Below are 22,349 nucleotides of genomic sequence, written 5' to 3' on the forward strand. Positions count from 1 at the left end.
AGGAGTAATGTTTGCCGGCGGGGGACGTGCGGCGATTAACCTGTGCGGTAGTGAAAAGGAGTTAAAGAGAAGGAAGTGTGCGGATGCGGAAAGAATGGAATAATTGTGGTAGGCTGCCGGCTGAGTAGTTTGGTGAATGTTTGGTGTGGTTCCGGCACTGCCGATTGGATGGTGGGGCTGCAGTGTGAGTCAGATATAAAAAAAAAAAAAAAAAACAGGAGTAGGATCCAATGGGACTAACTGGCATGTATAGACGTGTGTAATGCAAAAGGGCTGTTTTTGGTCGCATCTCTCGCTTATGGCCATACCACCCTGAACACGCCCGATCTGATCCGATCTCGGAAGCCAAGCAGGGTAGGGTCTGGTTAGTACTTGGATGGGAGACCTCCTGGGAATACCAGGTGCTGTAAGCTTTTCTCACTTTTACTTTATACAGGGGGCGCTCCACTTCACGATTAATTTAAATCTATCACTTCCCTTCCATTTTACTATTTTATATATATTTTTTTTTCTCTCTCTTTCATAAAGGCAGCTTTTGGAAACCGTTTTACTCTAAATACTGCCTGGTAATTCTAGGTGCTGTAAGCTGTTCGTGCCTTTATTCCACCAGGGCGCGATCTTCTCACAAACTTGAAGACTGTCACTCCCCATTCACGTTTTACAACTTATTGTTAATAATAAAGAGACAGCTTTTTACACACAGTTTTAAACAAAGTACTAATATAATTCCTCTTCAACTCACCGCTTTGTTTTCTATGCAAAAACGACTTCACCACAGAAGACTCGTTATTATTGGCATAGCAAGGTCTTCACTTCTCCTCCTTTCAAAACTTGCTAAAAGCTGTATTTAAAAGAGCAGGTTGGCCGAGGTAATTCACACCCTTCAATGCCAGCTTAATGTTTAGGTTAGTGGGAATCACAGAGGAATTAGGGATGGAAACTTCTTTGCTGGTGGTAGAAGCGGTCTGGTGAATTTTTAGAGAGAAGAGGCCGTCAATGTTTGAATGTAGAAAATTGTTCTGGCTGCAGCCTGCAGTATGGACTTGTTGGTGTGTGTAGCTCCCAGTGTTCTGACAGCGCGACGTTTTGGGGAAGCATGTGATTCAGCAGCTACCAGTGGGCTTCGTGCGGCGGAGATTTTGTGGCTGTTAGCGGAGTTGATAACAGAAGGTCATTAAGAGAAGCCTGCATGCGGTAGGCAAAGGAGTAATGTTTGCCGGCGGGGGACGTGCGGCGATTAACCTGTGCGGTAGTGAAAAGGAGTTAAAGAGAAGGAAGTGTGCAGATGCGGAAAGAATGGAATAATTGTGGTAGGCTGCCGGCTGAGTAGTTTGGTGAATGTTTGGTGTGGTTCCGGCACTGCCGATTGGATGGTGGGGCTGCAGTGTGAGTCAGATAAAAAAAAAAAAAAAAACAGGAGTAGGATCCAATGGGACTAACTGGCATGTATAGACGCGTGTAATGCAAAAGGGCTGTTTTTGGTAGCATCTCTCACTTATGGCCATACCACCCTGAACACGCCCGATCTCATCCGATCTCGAAAGCCAAGCAGGGTAGGGTCTGGTTAGTACTTGGATGGGAGACCTCCTGGGAATACCAGGTGCTGTAAGCTTTTCTCACTTTTACTTTATACAGGGGGCGCTCCACTTCACGATTAATTTAAATCTATCACTCCCCTTCCGTTTTACTATTTTATATATATATATATTTTTTCTTTCATTCATAAAGGCAGCTTTTACACACCGTTTTACTCTAAATACTGCCTGGTAATTATAGCTGCTGTAAGCTGTTCGTGCCTTTATTCCACCAGGGCGCGATCTTCTCACAAACTTGAAGACTGTCACTCCCCATTCACGTTTTACAACTTATTGTTAATAATAAAGAGACAGCTTTTTACACACAGTTTTAAACAAAGTACTGATATAATTCCTCTTCAACTCACCGCTTTGTTTTCTATGCAAAAACCACTTCGCCACAGAAGACTCGATATTATTGGCATAGCAAGTTCTGCTCTTCTCCTTTCAAAACTTGCTAAAAGCTGTATTTAAAAGAACAGATTGGCCGGGGTAATTCACACCTTTCAATGCCAGCTTAATGTTTAGGTTAGTGGGAATCACAGAGGAATTAGGGATGGAAACTTCTTTGCTGGTGGTAGAAGCGGTCTGGTGAATTTTTAGAGAGAAGAGGCCGTCGATGTTTGAATGTAGAAAATTGTTCTGGCTGCAGCCTGCAGTATGGACTTGTTGGTGTGTGTAGCTCCCAGTGTTCTGACAGCGCGACGTTTTGGGGAAGCATGTGATTCAGCAGCTACCAGTGGGCTTCGTGCGGCGGAGATTTTGTGGCTGTTAGCGGAGTTGATAACAGAGAGTCGTTAAGAGAAGCCTGCATGCGGTAGGCAAAGGAGTAATGTTTGCCGGCGGGGGACGTGCGGCGATTAACCTGTGCGGTAGTGAAAAGGAGTTAAAGAGAAGGAAGTGTGCAGATGCGGAAAGAATGGAATAATTGTGGTAGGCTGCCGGCTGAGTAGTTAGGTGAATGTTTGGTGTAGGTCCGGCGCTGCCGATTGGATGGTGGTGCTGCAGTGTGAGTCAGATAAAAAAAAAAAAAAAACCAGGAGTAGGATCCAATGGGACTAACTGGCATGTATAGACGCGTGTAATGCAAAAGGGCTATTTTTGCTAGCATCTCTCGCTTACAGCCATACCACCCTGAACGCGCCCGATCTCGTCTGATCTCGAAAGCTAAACAGGCTAGGGTCTGGTTAGTACTTGGATGGGACACCACCTGGGAATACCAGGTGCTGTAAGCTTTTCTCACTTTTACTTTATACAGGGGGCGCTCCACTTCACGATTAATTTAAATCTATCACTCCCCTTCCGTTTTACTATTTTATATATATATATATATTTTTCTTTCATTCATAAAGGCAGCTTTTACACACCGTTTTACTCTAAATACTGCCTGGTAATTATAGCTGCTGTAAGCTGTTCGTGCCTTTATTCCACCAGGGCGCGATCTTCTCACAAACTTGAAGACTGTCACTCCCCATTCACGTTTTACAACTTATTGTTAATGATAAAGAGACAGCTTTTTACACACAGTTTTAAACAAAGTACTGATATAATTCCTCTTCAACTCACCGCTTTGTTTTCTATGCAAAAACCACTTCGCCACAGAAGACTCGATATTATTGGCATAGCAAGTTCTGCTCTTCTCCTTTCAAAACTTGCTAAAAGCTGTATTTAAAAGAACAGATTGGCCGGGGTAATTCACACCTTTCAATGCCAGCTTAATGTTTAGGTTAGTGGGAATCACAGAGGAATTAGGGATGGAAACTTCTTTGCTGGTGGTAGAAGCGGTCTGGTGAATTTTTAGAGAGAAGAGGCCGTCGATGTTTGAATGTAGAAAATTGTTCTGGCTGCAGCCTGCAGTATGGACTTGTTGGTGTGTGTAGCTCCCAGTGTTCTGACAGCGCGACGTTTTGGGGAAGCATGTGATTCAGCAGCTACCAGTGGGCTTCGTGCGGCGGAGATTTTGTGGCTGTTAGCGGAGTTGATAACAGAGGGTCGTTAAGAGAAGCCTGCATGCAGTAGGCAAAGTAGTAATGTTTGCCGGCGGGGGACGTGCGGCGATTAACCTGTGCGGTAGTGAAAAGGAGTTAAAAAGAAGGAAGTGTGCGGATGCGGAAAGAATGGAATAATTGTGGTAGGCTGCCGGCTGAGTAGTTAGGTGAATGTTTGGTGTAGGTCCGGCGCTGCCGATTGGATGGTGGTGCTGCAGTGTGAGTCAGATAAAATAAAAAAAAAAACCAGGAGTAGGATCCAATGGGACTAACTGGCATGTATAGACGCGTGTAATGCAAAAGGGCTGTTTTTGGTAGCGTCTCTCACTTACGGCCGTACCACCCTGAACACGCCCGATCTCATCCGATCTCGGAAGCCAAGCAGGGTAGGGTCTGGTTAGTACTTGGATGGGAGACCTCCTGGGAATACCAGGTGCTGTAAGCTTTTCTCACTTTTACTTTATACAGGGGGCGCTCCACTTCACGATTAATTTAAATCTATGTAACCAGGTGATCTGGAGATTTTGACCATGAGCGGTTAAGCTGCATCGGGGAACGAGGGGGAATAGGTGGTTGCGCCTTTAAGCAACTTGGTGACATCATCACCTGAGAGAGAGCGCGAAAAGCCACTGTCTGGATGCGCCATTTTAAGCTGGATAAGCTGGGCTGCGGCCGGTTTTCCGAGTGGGGTGAGAGTTTCCCAGAGTACCAGAGAGCGGTGCGTCACAAGGTTTTCTGCCCGCGCCTTGAGGTTTTACTGTGTGCCATTACCGTATTATTTTCAGTGCAAAACTGCCGTTTCCTTTTATTTCGGTGTACTCGGTTATGTGAGGTCTGCCTCACAGGGTTTTCCGTGTGTTTTATTTTACTTTTATACTGTACCAGTCCCACCTGAGTGTGGAGTTTTATTTCTTTTCTGTAAGAGAATCCTCTGTAAGGGAAAAGTGTAAGGTTTAAGAAACTGTTCATTGTAAATCCTTTTATCTTCCAACCAAAATGTCTAATTAATTAGGCCTATGGAATAAATTAGACCCAAAAAGAGTATTTGTGTTCCTGCGTGTTGTTTCCCGGGCCACAAATTTTGGTACCAGGAGTGGGGTATATTCCAATCATTTAAGAGGATTTGCATTGTTCAGTATGCTATATAAAAGCAACGGGAAATAATACGGTAGTGGTGAAGAAACAGGTTGGTGGTTTCTGCTGACTGGAGGGACACTGGACCGGTGGAGCAACTCGAGTAACGGGAAGCGGTGCGAGGAGTGCCCAAGCGGCGGAGCCGGTGTGACGTTCCCAGAAGAGTGGACCGGGTGGAGTGCTCATCCCTCGCCTGAACTTTCAGAGGACCGTTTATCCTTTCAAAAAGTGTGGTGTAGAGTATTTTACGATGTCTGGTTCAGAAGATGAGCAGTCTGAGACTGTTTTGAGGGGGCAGGTTAAAGAACTACAGAGTAGACATGAGGACGCCATGGCGACGATAGCTGCCCTAACTAAGCGGTCTTATGTTTATGTTCCCAGGGAGAGACATATCTCTCCATTTAGTGGTGACTTTGAGACTGATGGCCGATCGGTGGATGATTTCATTGACGAAGTTGAACGTGTGCTTCGTGCAAGAAATCAATCTGAACAGGACCAGTATGATTTTGTATTGTCACTTCTTAGGGGAGCAGCTTTAGAGGAAGCGCATATGCGCAGTAATGCTGATTGTGACAATCCCAATGACTTATTCACCTACCTGAGAGCAGCTTTCAGGGACAAGCGCAGTGTTCATCAACTGCTGCATAGTTTCTATAGTCGGAGGCAGCAGGAGGGGGAGGGCATTCGAGAATTTTCCCACGCCCTATCGCAAGCTCTTAATTCTGTATTGAGGTGTTCTCCGGAAGCAGTCACTAATGAGAGAAAGACACTAAGGGATCAGTTCATAGAAGGGGTTAGAGACCCTGCTCTTAGAAGGGAGCTTCGTAAATATGTGCGAGGCAACCCAGAGTCATCCATGATTGAGGTGCGGGAGGAGGCTCAGCTGTGGTGTCTGGAAGAGTTTCCCAGAAACCCGAAGACCACCAAATTTAGGGGCAGCAGTGATCATGTACACTGTTCCGCCTTACAAGCGCAGGAAGCAAATTCTGCCACCTTGGAGGATGTCCTTAAGGTAATAGCTGACCAGGGGAAGGCCATTAGTGAGTTGACCAGGGCGGTGAAAGATCTTGCCGTACAGAAGGGTGGATTTAGTAGTGATGCCAGGCCTAAACGACAGCCCAGGTATACCGAAGATGGGCGGCCCATCTGTTTTAAGTGTCGAGGTGCGGGGCATGTGGCAAAGGATTGCTTGCAAAGGCAAAATGCTGGAGGTGTAGTTTCTTCCCCCGCAGCTCAGGGAAACGCCCCTCCCCAGTTGTTGTGAGTCGAGCAATTCGGGGAAGTACCCTAGACTCAAATCTTACACCGTCATCCCAGAGTCAGTTGCTGCAGCGAGCTGTAGGGACATGTCCAGTTGTTGAGCTTAAAATTGGGGACATTAAGACACCCTGCCTATTAGATACTGGTAGCCAGGTGAGCACCATTACTGAGAAATTCTTTCGAAAATACTTGCATGGAGAGGATGAGGATATGCTTCCCACCTCTGGCTGGCTTAGATTAACAGCCGCCAATGGACTAGACATACCTTATCTGGGTTATCTGGAGTTAGAGGTAATAGCAATGGGCTTAAAGCTGCCCAGTTGTGGCTTTCTGGTGGTCAGGGATCCAGTTAGTACTGAACAGTCTTTACCCTGCATTGTGGGAATGAACATTATCAGTCGGTGTAGGGAGCTGGTTTATGCAGAATTTGATACTACGCTGGGTGGAAAATTGGATTCTGATTGGAGAGACGTTTTTCAGAGACTGCAGAAGTGTAGTGTTGACCGTAAGTCAGTGGTCCGTGTAGCTGGGAAGTTCCCAGAACACATACCTGCTGCATCCGTAGCCACGATCCAGGTCGCTAAGGGTGCACATGACGGTCTGATGTTGTTTGAGCCACTTAGCACGCCATTACCGAGGGGTCTGATAGTAATTCCCACACTGGTAGATCCGTCCAGTCCCGTGATGCAGTTACCAGTTCTGAATCTCTCACAAGAAGATGTATGGCTCCCGCCTAGGGCCCGGTTGGGTGTCCTGTCGAAAGTGGCGTGTATAGAGAATGAATCACAATGTGCAGTGAAATTTCAGCGGATCGCGGCTAGCGTTGAGCAAGTTACAGTTGTTGTTCCTGGTTGTAACGGTGATTTATCTGTTCTAGAGACACTTGACCTTGGTGGTAATGAGGAACAAAAGGTTCAGTTGAAGGCACTGCTGGCCAGGTATATTGACATATTTGCAGTAGAGGACGAGGACCTGGGGTATACGGACAGGGTAAGGCATGAAATTCACCTAACAGATGATGATCCTGTTACCCAGCCTTATCGGCGAATACCGCCCACCCAGTATGGTGAAGTTAAGGAGCACATTTCTAAACTCTTAAGCAAAGGTGTTATTCAGGAAAGCAGTAGCGCCTATGCATCACCTATAGTGTTGGTAAGGAAGGCAGATGGCAGCCTACGGCTGTGTGTGGATTATAGGCGGTTAAATCAGAAGACCAAAAAGGATGCCTTCCCCTTGCCGCGAATTGATGAAAGTTTTGATGCCCTTCGGGGGGCCCAGTACTTCTCTACCATTGATCTGGCGAGTGATTATCATCAGGTGGCGGTAGAGGAGCACGATAGGCATAAGACTGCTTTCTCTACTCCTTTTGGATTATATGAGTATCTCAGATTACCATTTGGTGTTTGCAATGGACCTGCAACGTTTCAAAGGCTCATGCAGGCCACTATGAACGATCTTGTCTTCCAAATCATGCTAGTATACCTTGACGATATATTAGTGTATTCTCAGACATTCCCGGAACACTTAGAGAGGCTTGACAGGGTGCTTAGGCGTCTCAAAGAGACAGGCCTTAAAGTGAAATTACAGAAGTGCCATTTCCTCCAGACCGAGGTAAATTTCTTGGGTCACCAAGTGTCTGCTGATGGTATAGGTACTGATCCAGGAAAGGTTTCAGCTGTGAGGCAATGGCCAGTACCATCTACGGTTAGGGGTTTGAGATCATTCTTGGGCTTTTGTAGCTACTACAGACGGTTTATCCATGGGTTCTCAAAGATTGCTGGCCCACTGCATGATGTGGTAAATTTGTGTTCAAACACAGGTAGTCCTGGTAAGGCCAACCAGTTGTTAACTCTAGCGTGGACTGAAGAATGTCAGGCGGCCTTTGACTTACTGAAGGACAGGCTGACTAGTGCCCCCATCCTTGGCTTCACGGATTTTACTCAGCCTTTCATACTAGAAACTGATGCGAGTAACCACGGTCTTGGAGCCGTTTTGTATCAGCAACAGGATGGTGTCAAACGAGTCATAGCCTATGCTAGTAGGCGACTGAGGAGTGCCGAAAGGAATGATAGGTACTACAGTAGTATGAAACTAGAGCTCTTAGCTCTTAAATGGGCAATAACTGAGAAGTTTCGTGGCTATTTACTGGGTTCCAAATTTACGGTCATTACTGACAACAACCCTCTATGTTATTTAAAAACAGCAAAGCTTGGTGCTATAGAGCAAAGGTGGGTTGCTCAGCTGTCGGTGTTTGATTTTGAGGTACAATATAGGCCAGGGCAAAATAACATAGTGGCTGACACTTTGTCTAGGCAGCCATTAGCAGGGGAGCCGGAGCAAGTTTCTGAAGATGCTGAGTTTGACGGTTGTGTAGCGATTTGCAGTCTGAGTCGCGGCACAAAGCTTGATTCAGAGCTGGTTACAGCAGCCCTTGAGAGCTGCAAGATTAGACAGATTAGGATTGCAGAACCCAGGGAGAAGAAGCCTCTTGAATTAACTCAGGGTAACACACCAACACTCCCAGGTTATTCAATGGAGGAACTGCAGTCATTCCAGCAAAAGGATCCGATGCTGCAGATATTTAGGGGCCTGTGGGATCGGAAAAAGGTACCTACAGGGAAGGAGCGGCAAGTTTTGCCCAGACCGGTTCGTCTGTTGCTTAAACACTGGGATTGTGTGAAGATAGTAAATGGCTTGTTGTATCGAGTGGTTTCGGATGAGAAACACGGAGAGTACTTTCAGTTGTTGTTGCCTAGCAGTCTGAGGAAGCAGGTGTTGGAAGGGGCGCATGACTCTATGGGTCATCAGGGCGTTGAACGTACATTGCAGTTGTTGAGGCGAAGATGCTTTTGGGTAGGAATGCACGAGGATGTCGCGCGGTGGGTAAAGGAATGTCAGCGGTGTGTGCTTGCCAAGATGCCGCAGCCTAAGATCCGTCCTGCCATGAAGTCTTTTCTTGCCTCAAGACCATTGGAGGTGATTGCTGTAGATTTCACAGTGCTGGAGCCTTCCATTGACGGTCGTGAGAATGTGTTGGTGGTCACAGACATTTTCACGAAATTTACACAGGCCTTCCCAGCTCGGGACCAAAAGGCAGATACCACAGCAAAGATCCTTTTACGGGAATGGTTCATGAAGTATGGAGTCCCGGAGAGGCTTCACTCAGAACAGGGACGAAATTTTGAAAGCGCGGTTGTAGCAGAGCTTTGTAGACTGTATGGGGTGAAGAAGAGCAGGACTACTCCCTACCATCCTACGGGAAATGCTCAGTGCGAGCGATTTAATCCATGATTTGCTACGCACATTGCCTCCCGAAAAGAAACGCAGATGGCCTGAGCACCTGCCTGAATTGGTGTATGCGTACAATGTGACTCCCCATTCAACCACAGGCTATTCTCCTTATTATTTGTTGTTTGGTGTTGAACCCCACTTACCAGTGGATGCTTTGTTGGGACAAAAGCAGGTGGTCAATCCAAACCATGATTGGTTAGCTGTGCATCAACAGTGTTTAAGCGAAGCGCATGCCAGAGCGAAGGTGTATTCCGAGCAGAAAGCTGCTGAGCGCATTTCTGTGCAGAGGGACATAGTCTATTGTCCAAAGATTGAAGTGGATGCCCTGGTGTACTTGCGTGATCGGCCACTAGGTCGCAACAAGATACAGGATGCATGGAAGCCCACGGTTCACAGGGTTGTGGAAGTTTTGGGTAACACCTACACTGTAGAGCCAGTGGAGGGAGGTCCTTGCAAGAGGGTAAACAGGGTGGATATAAAGCCCTGTGTTAGCCCTTCTGTGCCAGCGCCACGGAGAAAACTCCCTGCTCCTGTAACTCAGTCTAGTCCGTCTTCAGGGACCGAGTCAGATGTTGGAGATGCAGAGGAAGATGTCTTCCTGGTGAGACATATGGTCCTGGGGTCAAATATATTGCTGGACAGGTCTGAACTCGTTGGTTCACAGCCAGTGGCCTGTCGGGATGAGGACATGCAAATTGGGTCTGCTGAAACTCCAAATAGGGAGACAGTAGAAACAGATGCAGGTGAGCCTAGCCCTGAAATGCAGAGACCTGTAGCTGGGCCACGTCGGAGCCGAAGAGTGAACGCGGGGCAACATTCAAATGTGTATCATGAGCCTAGATCCGTTCTTGACATGGCCTCCGTAAGTCCTGCTGCAGTCTCACAGATATTGACTAGTTTAAGTACAGTTTTATTTCGAGAAGCAATCAAAGAGGTTAGGAAGACCTTGGTAGGTAGTGAGTAATCGAGGGCGCTTACTCCACGCAGGGGAGAATGTAACCGGGTGATCTGGAGATTTTGACCATGAGCGGTTAAGCTGCATCGGGGAACGAGGGGGAATAGGTGGTTGCGCCTTTAAGCAACTTGGTGACATCATCACCTGAGAGAGAGCGCGAAAAGCCACTGTCTGGAAGCGCCATTTTAAGCTGGATAAGCTGGGCTGCGGACGGTTTTCCGAGCGGGGTGAGAGTTTCCCAGAGTACCAGAGAGCGGTGCGTCACAAGGTTTTCTGCCCGCGCCTTGAGGTTTTACTGTGTGCCATTACCGTATTATTTTCAGTGCAAAACTGCCGTTTCCTTTTATTTCGGTGTACTCGGTTATGTGAGGTCTGCCTCACAGGGTTTTCCGTGTGTTTTATTTTACTTTTATACTGTACCAGTCCCACCTGAGTGTGGAGTTTTATTTCTTTTCTGTAAGAGAATCCTCTGTAAGGGAAAAGTGTAAGGTTTAAGAAACTGTTCATTGTAAATCCTTTTATCTTCCAACCAAAATGTCTAATTAATTAGGCCTATGGAATAAATTAGACCCAAAAAGAGTATTTGTGTTCCTGCGTGTTGTTTCCCGGGCCACATCTATCACTCCCCTTCCATTTTACTATTTTATATATATATATATATATTTTTCTCTCATTCATAAAGGTAGCTTTTACACACCGTTTTACTCTAAATACTTCCTGGTAATTCTAGGTGCTGTAAGCTGTTCGTGCCTTTATTCCACCAGGGCGCGATCTTCTCACAAACTTGAAGACTGTCACTCCCCATTCACGTTTTACAACTTATTGTTAATGATAAAGAGACAGCTTTTTACACACAGTTTTAAACAAAGTACTGATATTATTCCTCTTCAACTGACCGCTTTGTTTTCTATGCAAAAACCACTTCGCCACAGAAGACTCGATATTATTGGCATAGCAAGTTCTGCTCTTCTCCTTTCAAAACTTGCTAAAAGCTGTATTTAAAAGAACAGATTGGCCGGGGTAATTCACACCCTTCAATGCCAGCTTAATGTTTAGGTTAGTGGGAATCACAGAGGAATTAGGGATGGAAACTTCTTTGCTGGTGGTAGAAGCGGTCTGGTGAATTTTTAGAGAGAAGAGGCCGTCGATGTTTGAATGTAGAAAATTGTTCTGGCTGCAGCCTGCAGTATGGACTTGTTGGTGTGTGTAGCTCCCAGTGTTCTGACAGCGCGACGTTTTGGGGAAGCATGTGATTCAGCAGCTACCAGTGGGCTTCGTGCGGCGGAGATTTTGTGGCTGTTAGCGGAGTTGATAACAGAGGGTCGTTAAGAGAAGCCTGCATGCAGTAGGCAAAGGAGTAATGTTTGCCGGCGGGGGACGTGCGGCGATTAACCTGTGCGGTAGTGAAAAGGAGTTAAAAAGAAGGAAGTGTGCGGATGCGGAAAGAATGGAATAATTCTGGTAGGCTGCCGGCTAAGTAGTTTGGTGAATGTTTGGTGTGGGTCCGGCGCTGCCGATTGGATGGTGGGGCTGCAGTGTGAGTCAGATAAAAAAAAAAAAAAAAACCAGGAGTAGGATCCAATGGGACTAACTGGCATGTATAGACGCGTGTAATGCAAAATGGCTGTTTTTGGTAGCATCTCTCGCTTACGGCCATACCACCCTGAACACGCCCGATCTCGTCTGATCTTGGAAGCTAAGCAGGGTAGGGTCTGGTTAGTACTTGGATGGGAGACCACCTGGGAATACCAGGTGCTGTAAGCTTTTCTCACTTTTACTTTATACAGGGGGCGCTCCACTTCACGATTAATTTAAATCTATCACTCCCCTTCCATTTTACTATTTTATATATATTTATATTTTTTTTCTCTCATTCATAAAGGCAGCTTTTAGAAACCGTTTTACTCTAAATACTTCCTGGTAATTCTAGGTGCTGTAAGCTGTTCGTGCCTTTATTCCACCAGGGCGCGATCTTCTCACAAACTTGAAGACTGTCACTCCCCATTCACATTTTACAACTTATTGTTAATGATAAAGAGACAGCTTTTTACACACAGTTTTAAACAAAGTACTGATATTATTCCTCTTCAACTGACCGCTTTGTTTTCTATGCAAAAACCACTTCGCCACAGAAGACTCGATATTATTGGCATAGCAAGTTCTGCTCTTCTCCTTTCAAAACTTGCTAAAAGCTGTATTTAAAAGAACAGATTGGCCGGGGTAATTCACACCCTTCAATGCCAGCTTAATGTTTAGGTTAGTGGGAATCACAGAGGAATTAGGGATGGAAACTTCTTTGCTGGTGGTAGAAGCGGTCTGGTGAATTTTTAGAGAGAAGAGGCCGTCGATGTTTGAATGTAGAAAATTGTTCTGGCTGCAGCCTGCAGTATGGACTTGTTGGTGTGTGTAGCTCCCAGTGTTCTGACAGCGCGACGTTTTGGGGAAGCATGTGATTCAGCAGCTACCAGTGGGCTTCGTGCGGCGGAGATTTTGTGGCTGTTAGCGGAGTTGATAACAGAGGGTCGTTAATAGAAGCCTGCATGCAGTAGGCAAAGGAGTAATGTTTGCCGGCGGGGGACGTGCGGCGATTAACCTGTGCGGTACTGAAAAGGAGTTAAAAAGAAGGAAGTGTGCGAATGCGGAAAGAATGGAATAATTGTGGTAGGCTGCCGGCTGAGTAGTTTGGTGAATGTTTGGTGTGGGTCCGGCGCTGCCGATTGGATGGTGGTGCTGCAGTGTGAGTCAGAAAAAAAAAAAAAAAAACCAGGAGTATGATCCAATGGGACTAACTGGCATGTATAGACGCGTGTAATGCAAAAGGGCTGTTTTTGGTCACGTCTCTTGCTTATGGCCATACCACCCTGAACACGCCCGATCTCATCCGATCTCGGAAGCCAAGCAGGGTAGAGTCTGGTTAGTACTTGGATGGGAGACCTCCTGGGAATACCAGGTGCTGTAAGCTTTTCTCACTTTTACTTTATACAGGGGGCGCTCCACTTCACGATTAATTTAAATCTATCACTCCCCTTCCATTTTACTATTTTATATATATATATATTTTTCTCTCATTCATAAAGGCAGCTTTTACACACCATTTTACTTTAAATACTTCCTGGTAATTCTAGGTGCTGTAAGCTGTTCGGGCCTTTATTCCACCAGGGCGCGATCTTCTCACAAACTTGAAGACTGTCACTCCCCATTCACGTTTTACAACTTATTGTTAATGATAAAGAGACAGCTTTTTACACACAGTTTTAAACAAAGTACTGATATTATTCCTCTTCAACTGACCGCTTTGTTTTCTATGCAAAAACCACTTCGCCACAGAAGACTCGATATTATTGGCATAGCAAGTTCTGCTCTTCTCCTTTCAAAACTTGCTAAAAGCTGTATTTAAAAGAAAAGATTGGCCGGGGTAATTCACACCCTTCAATGCCAGCTTAATGTTTAGGTTAGTGGGAATCACAGAGGAATTAGGGATGGAAACTTCTTTGCTGGTGGTAGAAGCGGTCTGGTGAATTTTTAGAGAGAAGAGGCCGTCGATTCTTGAATGTAGAAAATTGTTCTGGCTGCAGCCTGCAGTATGGACTTGTTGGTGTGTGTAGCTCCCAGTGTTCTGACAGCGCGACGTTTTGGGGAAGCATGTGATTCAGCAGCTACCAGTGGGCTTCGTGCGGCGGAGATTTTGTGGCTGTTAGCGGAGTTGATAACAGAGGGTCGTTAATAGAAGCCTGCATGCAGTAGGCAAAGGAGTAATGTTTGCCGGCGGGGGACGTGCGGCGATTAACCTGTGCGGTAGTGAAAAGGAGTTAAAAAGAAGGAAGTGTGCGGATGCGGAAAGAATGGAATAATTGTGGTAGGCTGCCGGCTGAGTAGTTTGGTGAATGTTTGGTGTGGGTCCGGCGCTGCCGATTGGATGGTGGTGCTGCAGTGTGAGTCAGAAAAAAAAAATAAATAAACCAGGAGTATGATCCAATGGGACTAACTGGCATGTATAGACGCGTGTAATGCAAAAGGGCTGTTTTTGGTCACGTCTCTCGCTTATGGCCATACCACCCTGAACACGCCCGATCTCATCCGATCTCGGAAGCCAAGCAGGGTAGGGTCTGGTTAGTACTTGGATGGGAGACCTCCTGGGAATACCAGGTGCTGTAAGCTTTTCTCACTTTTACTTTATACAGGGGGCGCTCCACTTCACGATTAATTTAAATCTATCACTCCCCTTCCATTTTACTATTTTATATATATATATATTTTTCTCTCATTCATAAAGGCAGCTTTTACACACCATTTTACTTTAAATACTTCCTGGTAATTCTAGGTGCTGTAAGCTGTTCGGGCCTTTATTCCACCAGGGCGCGATCTTCTCACAAACTTGAAGACTGTCACTCCCCATTCACGTTTTACAACTTATTGTTAATGATAAAGAGACAGCTTTTTACACACAGTTTTAAACAAAGTACTGATATTATTCCTCTTCAACTGACCGCTTTGTTTTCTATGCAAAAACCACTTCGCCACAGAAGACTCGATATTATTGGCATAGCAAGTTCTGCTCTTCTCCTTTCAAAACTTGCTAAAAGCTGTATTTAAAAGAACAGATTGGCCGGGGTAATTCACACCCTTCAATGCCAGCTTAATGTTTAGGTTAGTGGGAATCACAGAGGAATTAGGGATGGAAACTTCTTTGCTGGTGGTAGAAGCGGTCTGGTGAATTTTTAGAGAGAAGAGGCCGTCGATGTTTGAATGTAGAAAATTGTTCTGGCTGCAGCCTGCAGTATGGACTTGTTGGTGTGTGTAGCTCCCAGTGTTCTGACAGCGCGACGTTTTGGGGAAGCATGTGATTCAGCAGCTACCAGTGGGCTTCGTGCGGCGGAGATTTTGTGGCTGTTAGCGGAGTTGATAACAGAGGGTCGTTAAGAGAAGCCTGCATGCAGTAGGCAAAGGAGTAATGTTTGCCGGCGGGGGACGTGCGGCGATTAACCTGTGCGGTAGTGAAAAGGAGTTAAAAAGAAGGAAGTGTGCGGATGCGGAAAGAATGGAATAATTGTGGTAGGCTGCCGGCTGAGTAGTTTGGTGAATGTTTGGTGTGGGTCCGGCGCTGCCGATTGGATGGTGGGGCTGCAGTGTGAGTCAGATAAAAAAAAAAAAAAAACCAGGAGTAGGATCCAATGGGACTAACTGGCATGTATAGACGCGTGTAATGCAAAAGGGCTGTTTTTGGTAGCATCTCTCGCTTACGGCCATACCACCCTGAACACGCCCGATCTCGTCTGATCTCGGAAGCCAAGCAGTGTAGGGTCTGGTTAGTACTTGGATGGGAGACCTCCTGGGAATACCAGGTGCTGTAAGCTTTTCTCACTTTTACTTTAAACGGGGGGCGCTCCACTTCACGATTAATTTAAATCTATCACTCCCCTTCCATTTTACTATTTTATATATATATATATATATATTTTTTTTTTTCTCTCATTCATAAAGGCAGCTTTTACACACCGTTTTACTCTAAATACTTCCTGGTAATTCTAGGTGCTGTAAGCTGTTCGGGCCTTTATTCCACCAGGGCGCGATCTTCTCACAAACTTGAAGACTGTCACTCCCCATTCACGTTTTACAACTTATTGTTAATGATAAAGAGACAGCTTTTTACACACAGTTTTAAAGAAAGTACTGATATTATTCCTCTTCAACTGACCGCTTTGTTTTCTATGCAAAAACCACTTCGCCACAGAAGACTCGATATTATTGGCATAGCAAGTTCTGCTCTTCTCCTTTCAAAACTTGCTAAAAGCTGTATTTAAAAGAACAGATTGGCCGGGGTAATTCACACCCTTCAATGCCAGCTTAATGTTTAGGTTAGTGGGAATCACAGAGGAATTAGGGATGGAAACTTCTTTGCTGGTGGTAGAAGCGGTCTGGTGAATTTTTAGAGAGAAGAGGCCGTCGATGTTTGAATGTAGAAAATTGTTCTGGCTGCAGCCTGCAGTATGGACTTGTTGGTGTGTGTAGCTCCCAGTGTTCTGACAGCGCGACGTTTTGGGGAAGCATGTGATTCAGCAGCTACCAGTGGGCTTCGTGCGGCGGAGATTTTGTGGCTGTTAGCGGAGTTGATAACAGAGGGTCGTTAAGAGAAGCCTGCATGCAGTAGGCAAAGGAGTAATGTTTGCCGGCGGGGGACGTGCGGCGATTAACCTGTGCGGTAGTGAAAAGGAGTTAAAAAGAAGGAAGTGTGCGGATGCGGAAAGAATGGAATAATTGTGGTAGGCTGCCGGCTGAGTAGTTTGGTGAATGTTTGGTGTGGGTCCGGCGCTGCCGATTGGATGGTGGGGCTGCAGTGTGAGTCAGATAAAAAAAAAAAAAAAACCAGGAGTAGGATCCAATGGGACTAACTGGCATGTATAGACGCGTGTAATGCAAAAGGGCTGTTTTTGGTAGCATCTCTCGCTTACGGCCATACCACCCTGAACACGCCCGATCTCGTCTGATCTCGGAAGCCAAGCAGTGTAGGGTCTGGTTAGTACTTGGATGGGAGACCTCCTGGGAATACCAGGTGCTGTAAGCTTTTCTCACTTTTACTTTAAACGGGGGGCGCTCCACTTCACGATTAATTTAAATCTATCACTCCCCTTCCATTTTACTATTTTATATATATATATATATATATTTTTTTTTTTCTCTCATTCATAAAGGCAGCTTTTACACACCGTTTTACTCTAAATACTTCCTGGTAATTCTAGGTGCTGTAAGCTGTTCGGGCCTTTATTCCACCAGGGCGCGATCTTCTCACAAACTTGAAGACTGTCACTCCCCATTCACGTTTTACAACTTATTGTTAATGATAAAGAGACAGCTTTTTACACACAGTTTTAAAGAAAGTACTGATATTATTCCTCTTCAACTGACCGCTTTGTTTTCTATGCAAAAACCACTTCGCCACAGAAGACTCGATATTATTGGCATAGCAAGTTCTGCTCTTCTCCTTTCAAAACTTGCTAAAAGCTGTATTTAAAAGAACAGATTGGCCGGGGTAATTCACACCCTTCAATGCCAGCTTAATGTTTAGGTTAGTGGGAATCACAGAGGAATTAGGGATGGAAACTTCTTTGCTGGTGGTAGAAGCGGTCTGGTGAATTTTTAGAGAGAAGAGGCCGTCGATGTTTGAATGTAGAAAATTGTTCTGGCTGCAGCCTGCAGTATGGACTTGTTGGTGTGTGTAGCTCCCAGTGTTCTGACAGCGCGACGTTTTGGGGAAGCATGTGATTCAGCAGCTACCAGTGGGCTTCGTGCGGCGGAGATTTTGTGGCTGTTAGCGGAGTTGATAACAGAGGGTCGTTAAGAGAAGCCTACATGCAGTAGGCAAAGGAGTAATGTTTGCCGGCGGGGGACGTGCGGCGATTAACCTGTGCGGTAGTGAAAAGGAGTTAACAAGAAGGAAGTGTGCGGATGCGGAAAGAATGGAATAATTGTGGTAGGCTGCCGGCTGAGTAGTTTGGTGAATGTTTGGTGTGGGTCCGGCGCTGCCGATTGGATGGTGGGGCTGCAGTGTGAGTCAGATAAAAAAAAAAAAAAACAGGAGTAGGATCCAATGGGACTAACTGGCATGTATAGACGCGTGTAATGCAAAAGGGCTGTTTTTGGTAACATCTCTCGCTTACGGCCATACCACCCTGAACACGCCCGATCTCGTCTGATCTCTGAAGCCAAGCAGGGTAGGGTCTGGTTAGTACTTGGATGGGAGACCACCTGGGAATACCAGGTGCTGTAAGCTTTTCTCACTTTTACTTTATACAGGGGGCGCTCCACTTCACGATTAATTTAAATCTATCACTCCCCTTCCATTTTACTATTTTATATATATATTTTTTTTTTTCTCTCATTCATAAAGGCAGCTTTTAGAAACCGTTTTACTCTAAATACTTCCTGGTAATTCTAGGTGCTGTAAGCTGTTCGTGCCTTTATTCCACCAGGACGCGATCTTCTCACCAACTTGAAGACTGTCACTCCCCATTCACGTTTTACAACTTATTGTTAATGATAAAGAGACAGCTTTTTACACACAGTTTTAAACAAAGTACTGATATTATTCCTCTTCAACTGACCGCTTTGTTTTCTATGCAAAAACCACTTCGCCACAGAAGACTCGATATTATTGGCATAGCAAGTTCTGCTCTTCTCCTTTCAAAACTTGCTAAAAGCTGTATTTAAAAGAACAGATTGGCCGGGGTAATTCACACCCTTCAATGCCAGCTTAATATTTAGGTTAGTGGGAATCACAGAGGAATTAGGGATGGAAACTTCTTTGCTGGTGGTAGAAGCGGTCTGGTGAATTTTTAGAGAGAAGAGGCCGTCGATGTTTGAATGTAGAAAATTGTTCTGGCTGCAGCCTGCAGTATGGACTTGTTGGTGTGTGTAGCTCCCAGTGTTCTGACAGTGTGACGTTTTGGGGAAGCATGTGATTCAGCAGCTACCAGTGGGCTTCGTGCGGCGGAGATTTTGTGGCTGTTAGCGGAGTTGATAACAGAGGGTCGTTAAGAGAAGCCTACATGCAGTAGGCAAAGGAGTAATGTTTGCCGGCGGGGGACGTGCGGCGATTAACCTGTGCGGTAGTGAAAAGGAGTTAAAAAGAAGGAAGTGTGCGGATGCGGAAAGAATGGAATAATTGTGGTAGGCTGCCGGCTGAGTAGTTTGGTGAATGTTTGGTGTGGGTCCGGCGCTGCCGATTGGATGGTGGGGCTGCAGTGTGAGTCAGATAAAAAAAAAAAAAAAAACAGGAGTAGGATCCAATGGGACTAACTGGCATGTATAGACGCGTGTAATGCAAAAGGGCTGTTTTTGGTAGCATCTCTCGCTTATGGCCATACCACCCTGAACACGCCCAATCTCATCTGATCTTGGAAGCTAAGCAGGGTAGGGTCTGGTTAGTACTTGGATGGGAGACCACCTGGGAATACCAGGTGCTGTAAGCTTTTCTCACTTTTACTTCATACAGGGGGTGCTCCACTTCACGATTAATTTAAATCTATCACTCCCCTTCCATTTTACTATTTTATATATATATATATATATTTTTTTTCTCTCATTCATAAAGGCAGCTTTTAGAAACCGTTTTACTCTAAATACTTCCTGGTAATTCTAGGTGCTGTAAGCTGTTCGTGCCTTTATTCCACCAGGGCGCGATCTTCTCACAAACTTGAAGACTGTCACTCCCCATTCACGTTTTACAACTTATTGTTAATGATAAAGAGACAGCTTTTTACACACAGTTTTAAACAAAGTACTGATATTATTCCTCTTCAACTGACCGCTTTGTTTTCTATGCAAAAACCACTTCGCCACAGAAGACTCGATATTATTGGCATAGCAAGTTCTGCTCTTCTCCTTTCAAAACTTGCTAAAAGCTGTATTTAAAAGAACAGATTGGCCGGGGTAATTCACACCCTTCAATGCCAGCTTAATGTTTAGGTTAGTGGGAATCACAGAGGAATTAGGGATGGAAACTTCTTTGCTGGTGGTAGAAGCGGTCTGGTGAATTTTTAGAGAGAAGAGGCCGTCGATGTTTGAATGTAGAAAATTGTTCTGGCTGCAGCCTGCAGTATGGACTTGTTGGTCTGTGTAGCTCCCAGTGTTCTGACAGCGCGACGTTTTGGGGAAGCATGTGATTCAGCAGCTACCAGTGGGCTTCGTGCGGCGGAGATTTTGTGGCTGTTAGCGGAGTTGATAACAGAGGGTCGTTAAAAGAAGCCTACATGCAGTAGGCAAAGGAGTAATATTTGCCGGCGGGGGACGTGCGGCGATTAACCTGTGCGGTAGTGAAAAGGAGTTAACAAGAAGGAAGTGTGCGGATGCGGAAAGAATGGAATAATTGTGGTAGGCTGCCGGCTGAGTAGTTTGGTGAATGTTTGGTGTGGGTCCGGCGCTGCCGATTGGATGGTGGGGCTGCAGTGTGAGTCAGATAAAAAAAAAAAAAAACCAGGAGTAGGATCCAATGGGACTAACTGGCATGTATAGACGCGTGTAATGCAAAAGGGCTGTTTTTGGTACCATCTCTCGCTTACGGCCATACCACCCTGAACACGCCCGATCTCGTCTGATCTCGGAAGCCAAGCAGGGTAGGGTCTGGTTAGTACTTGGATGGGAGACCACCTGGGAATACCAGGTGCTGTAAGCTTTTCTCACTTTTACTTTATACAGGGGGCGCTCCACTTCACGATTAATTTAAATCTATCACTCCCCTTCCATTTTACTATTTTATATATATATATTTTTTTTTCTCTCATTCATAAAGGCAGCTTTTAGAAGCCGTTTTACTCTAAATACTTCTTGGTAATTCTAGGTGCTGTAAGCTGTTCGTGCCTTTATTCCACCAGGGCGCGATCTTCTCACCAACTTGAAGACTGTCACTCCCCATTCACGTTTTACAACTTATTGTTAATGATAAAGAGACAGCTTTTTACACACAGTTTTAAACAAAGTACTGATATTATTCCTCTTCAACTGACCGCTTTGTTTTCTATGCAAAAACCACTTCGCCACAGAAGACTCGATATTATTGGCATAGCAAGTTCTGCTCTTCTCCTTTCAAAACTTGCTAAAAGCTGTATTTAAAAGAACAGATTGGCCGGGGTAATTCACACCCTTCAATGCCAGCTTAATAGTTAGGTTAGTGGGAATCACAGAGGAATTAGGGATGGAAACTTCTTTGCTGGTGGTAGAAGCGGTCTGGTGAATTTTTAGAGAGAAGAGGCCGTCGATGTTTGAATGTAGAAAATTGTTCTGGCTGCAGCCTGCAGTATGGACTTGTTGGTGTGTGTAGCTCCCAGTGTTCTGACAGCGCGACGTTTTGGGGAAGCATGTGATTCAGCAGCTACCAGTGGGCTTCGTGCGGCGGAGATTTTGTGGCTGTTAGCGGAGTTGATAACAGAGGGTCGTTAAGAGAAGCCTACATGCAGTAGGCAAAGGAGTAATGTTTGCCGGCGGGGGACGTGCGGCGATTAACCTGTGCGGTAGTGAAAAGGACTTAAAGAGAAGGAAGTGTGCGGATGCGGAAAGAATGGAATAATTGTGGTAGGCTGCCGGCTGAGTAGTTTGGTGAATGTTTGGTGTGGGTCCGGCGCTGCCGATTGGATGGTGGGGCTGCAGTGTGAGTCAAATAAAAAAAAAAAACCAGGAGTAGGATCCAATGGGACTAACTGGCATGTATAGACGCGTGTAATGCAAAAGGGCTGTTTTTGGCAGCATCTCTTGCTTACGGCCATACCACCCTGAACACGCCTGATCTCGTCTGATCTCGGAAGCTAAGTGGGGTAGGGTCTGGTTAGTACTTGGATGGGAGACTGCCTGTGAATACCACGTGCTGTAAGCTTTTCTCACTTTTACTTTATACAGGGGGCGCTCCACTTCACGATTAATTTAAATCTATCACTCCCCTTCCATTTTACTATTTTATATATATATATTTTTTCTCTCATTCATAAAGGCAGCCTTTACACACCGTTTTACTCTAAATACTGCCTGGTAATTCTAGGTGCTGTAAGCTGTTCGTGCCTTTATTCCACCAGGGCGCGATCTTCTGACAAACTTGAAGACTGTCACTCCACATTCACGTTTTACAACTTATTGTTAATGATAAAGAGACAGCTTTTTACACACAGTTTTAAACAAAGTACTGATATTATTCCTCTTCAACTGACCGCTTTGTTTTCTATGCAAAAACCACTTCGCCACAGAAGACTCGATATTATTGGCATAGCAAGTTCTGCTCTTCTCCTTTCAAAACTTGCTAAAAGCTGTATTTAAAAGAACAGATTGGCCGGGGTAATTCACACCCTTCAATGCCAGCTTAATGTTTAGGTTAGTGGGAATCACAGAGGAATTAGGGATGGAAACTTCTTTGCTGGTGGTAGAAGCGGTCTGGTGAATTTTTAGAGAGAAGAGGCCGTCGATGTTTGAATGTAGAAAATAGTTCTGGCTGCAGCCTGCAGTATGGACTTGTTGGTGTGTGTAGCTCCCAGTGTTCTGACAGCGCGACATTTTGGGGAAGCATGTGATTCAACAGCTACCAGTGGGCTTCGTGCGGCAGAGATTTTGTGGCTGTTAGCGGAGTTGATAACAGAGGGTTGTTAAGAGAAGCCTGCAAGAGGTAGGCAA

General features: G+C 45.5%; 12 non-coding genes and 1 pseudogene across 12 annotated transcripts; all 13 read left to right on the top strand.

The window, feature by feature from the left end:
- Positions 1-294: 294 nt before the first annotated feature.
- Positions 295-413, top strand: LOC125734846 (5S ribosomal RNA). Its single transcript, XR_007394149.1, has one exon. It is a non-coding gene; the product is annotated as a 5S ribosomal RNA (ribosomal RNA).
- Positions 414-1,493: 1,080 nt separating this feature from the next.
- LOC125735265 (5S ribosomal RNA) lies at positions 1,494-1,612 on the top strand. Its single transcript, XR_007394562.1, has one exon. It is a non-coding gene; the product is annotated as a 5S ribosomal RNA (ribosomal RNA).
- Positions 1,613-2,690: 1,078 nt separating this feature from the next.
- Positions 2,691-2,809, top strand: LOC125736780 (5S ribosomal RNA). The gene has a single exon (XR_007396049.1). It is a non-coding gene; the product is annotated as a 5S ribosomal RNA (ribosomal RNA).
- A 1,079-nt stretch (positions 2,810-3,888) lies between these two features.
- On the top strand, positions 3,889-4,007 carry LOC125734535 (5S ribosomal RNA). Its single transcript, XR_007393843.1, has one exon. It is a non-coding gene; the product is annotated as a 5S ribosomal RNA (ribosomal RNA).
- A 7,840-nt stretch (positions 4,008-11,847) lies between these two features.
- On the top strand, positions 11,848-11,966 carry LOC125733539 (5S ribosomal RNA). Its single transcript, XR_007392882.1, has one exon. It is a non-coding gene; the product is annotated as a 5S ribosomal RNA (ribosomal RNA).
- A 1,079-nt stretch (positions 11,967-13,045) lies between these two features.
- Positions 13,046-13,164, top strand: LOC125734855 (5S ribosomal RNA). The gene has a single exon (XR_007394158.1). It is a non-coding gene; the product is annotated as a 5S ribosomal RNA (ribosomal RNA).
- A 1,077-nt stretch (positions 13,165-14,241) lies between these two features.
- LOC125732757 (5S ribosomal RNA) lies at positions 14,242-14,360 on the top strand. Its single transcript, XR_007392125.1, has one exon. It is a non-coding gene; the product is annotated as a 5S ribosomal RNA (ribosomal RNA).
- A 1,077-nt stretch (positions 14,361-15,437) lies between these two features.
- On the top strand, positions 15,438-15,556 carry LOC125734792 (5S ribosomal RNA). The gene has a single exon (XR_007394095.1). It is a non-coding gene; the product is annotated as a 5S ribosomal RNA (ribosomal RNA).
- A 1,089-nt stretch (positions 15,557-16,645) lies between these two features.
- On the top strand, positions 16,646-16,764 carry LOC125734794 (5S ribosomal RNA). Its single transcript, XR_007394097.1, has one exon. It is a non-coding gene; the product is annotated as a 5S ribosomal RNA (ribosomal RNA).
- Positions 16,765-17,851: 1,087 nt separating this feature from the next.
- Positions 17,852-17,970, top strand: LOC125735104 (5S ribosomal RNA). The gene has a single exon (XR_007394403.1). It is a non-coding gene; the product is annotated as a 5S ribosomal RNA (ribosomal RNA).
- A 1,079-nt stretch (positions 17,971-19,049) lies between these two features.
- On the top strand, positions 19,050-19,168 carry LOC125733260 (5S ribosomal RNA). Its single transcript, XR_007392610.1, has one exon. It is a non-coding gene; the product is annotated as a 5S ribosomal RNA (ribosomal RNA).
- A 1,083-nt stretch (positions 19,169-20,251) lies between these two features.
- LOC125733007 (5S ribosomal RNA) lies at positions 20,252-20,370 on the top strand. The gene has a single exon (XR_007392366.1). It is a non-coding gene; the product is annotated as a 5S ribosomal RNA (ribosomal RNA).
- A 1,075-nt stretch (positions 20,371-21,445) lies between these two features.
- On the top strand, positions 21,446-21,564 carry LOC125731376 (5S ribosomal RNA; annotated as a pseudogene).
- The last annotated feature ends 785 nt before the right edge of the window (positions 21,565-22,349 follow it).

The sequence above is a fragment of the Brienomyrus brachyistius genome, chromosome 2 (genome assembly GCF_023856365.1).
Source record: "Brienomyrus brachyistius isolate T26 chromosome 2, BBRACH_0.4, whole genome shotgun sequence".
NCBI lineage: Eukaryota > Metazoa > Chordata > Actinopteri > Osteoglossiformes > Mormyridae > Brienomyrus > Brienomyrus brachyistius.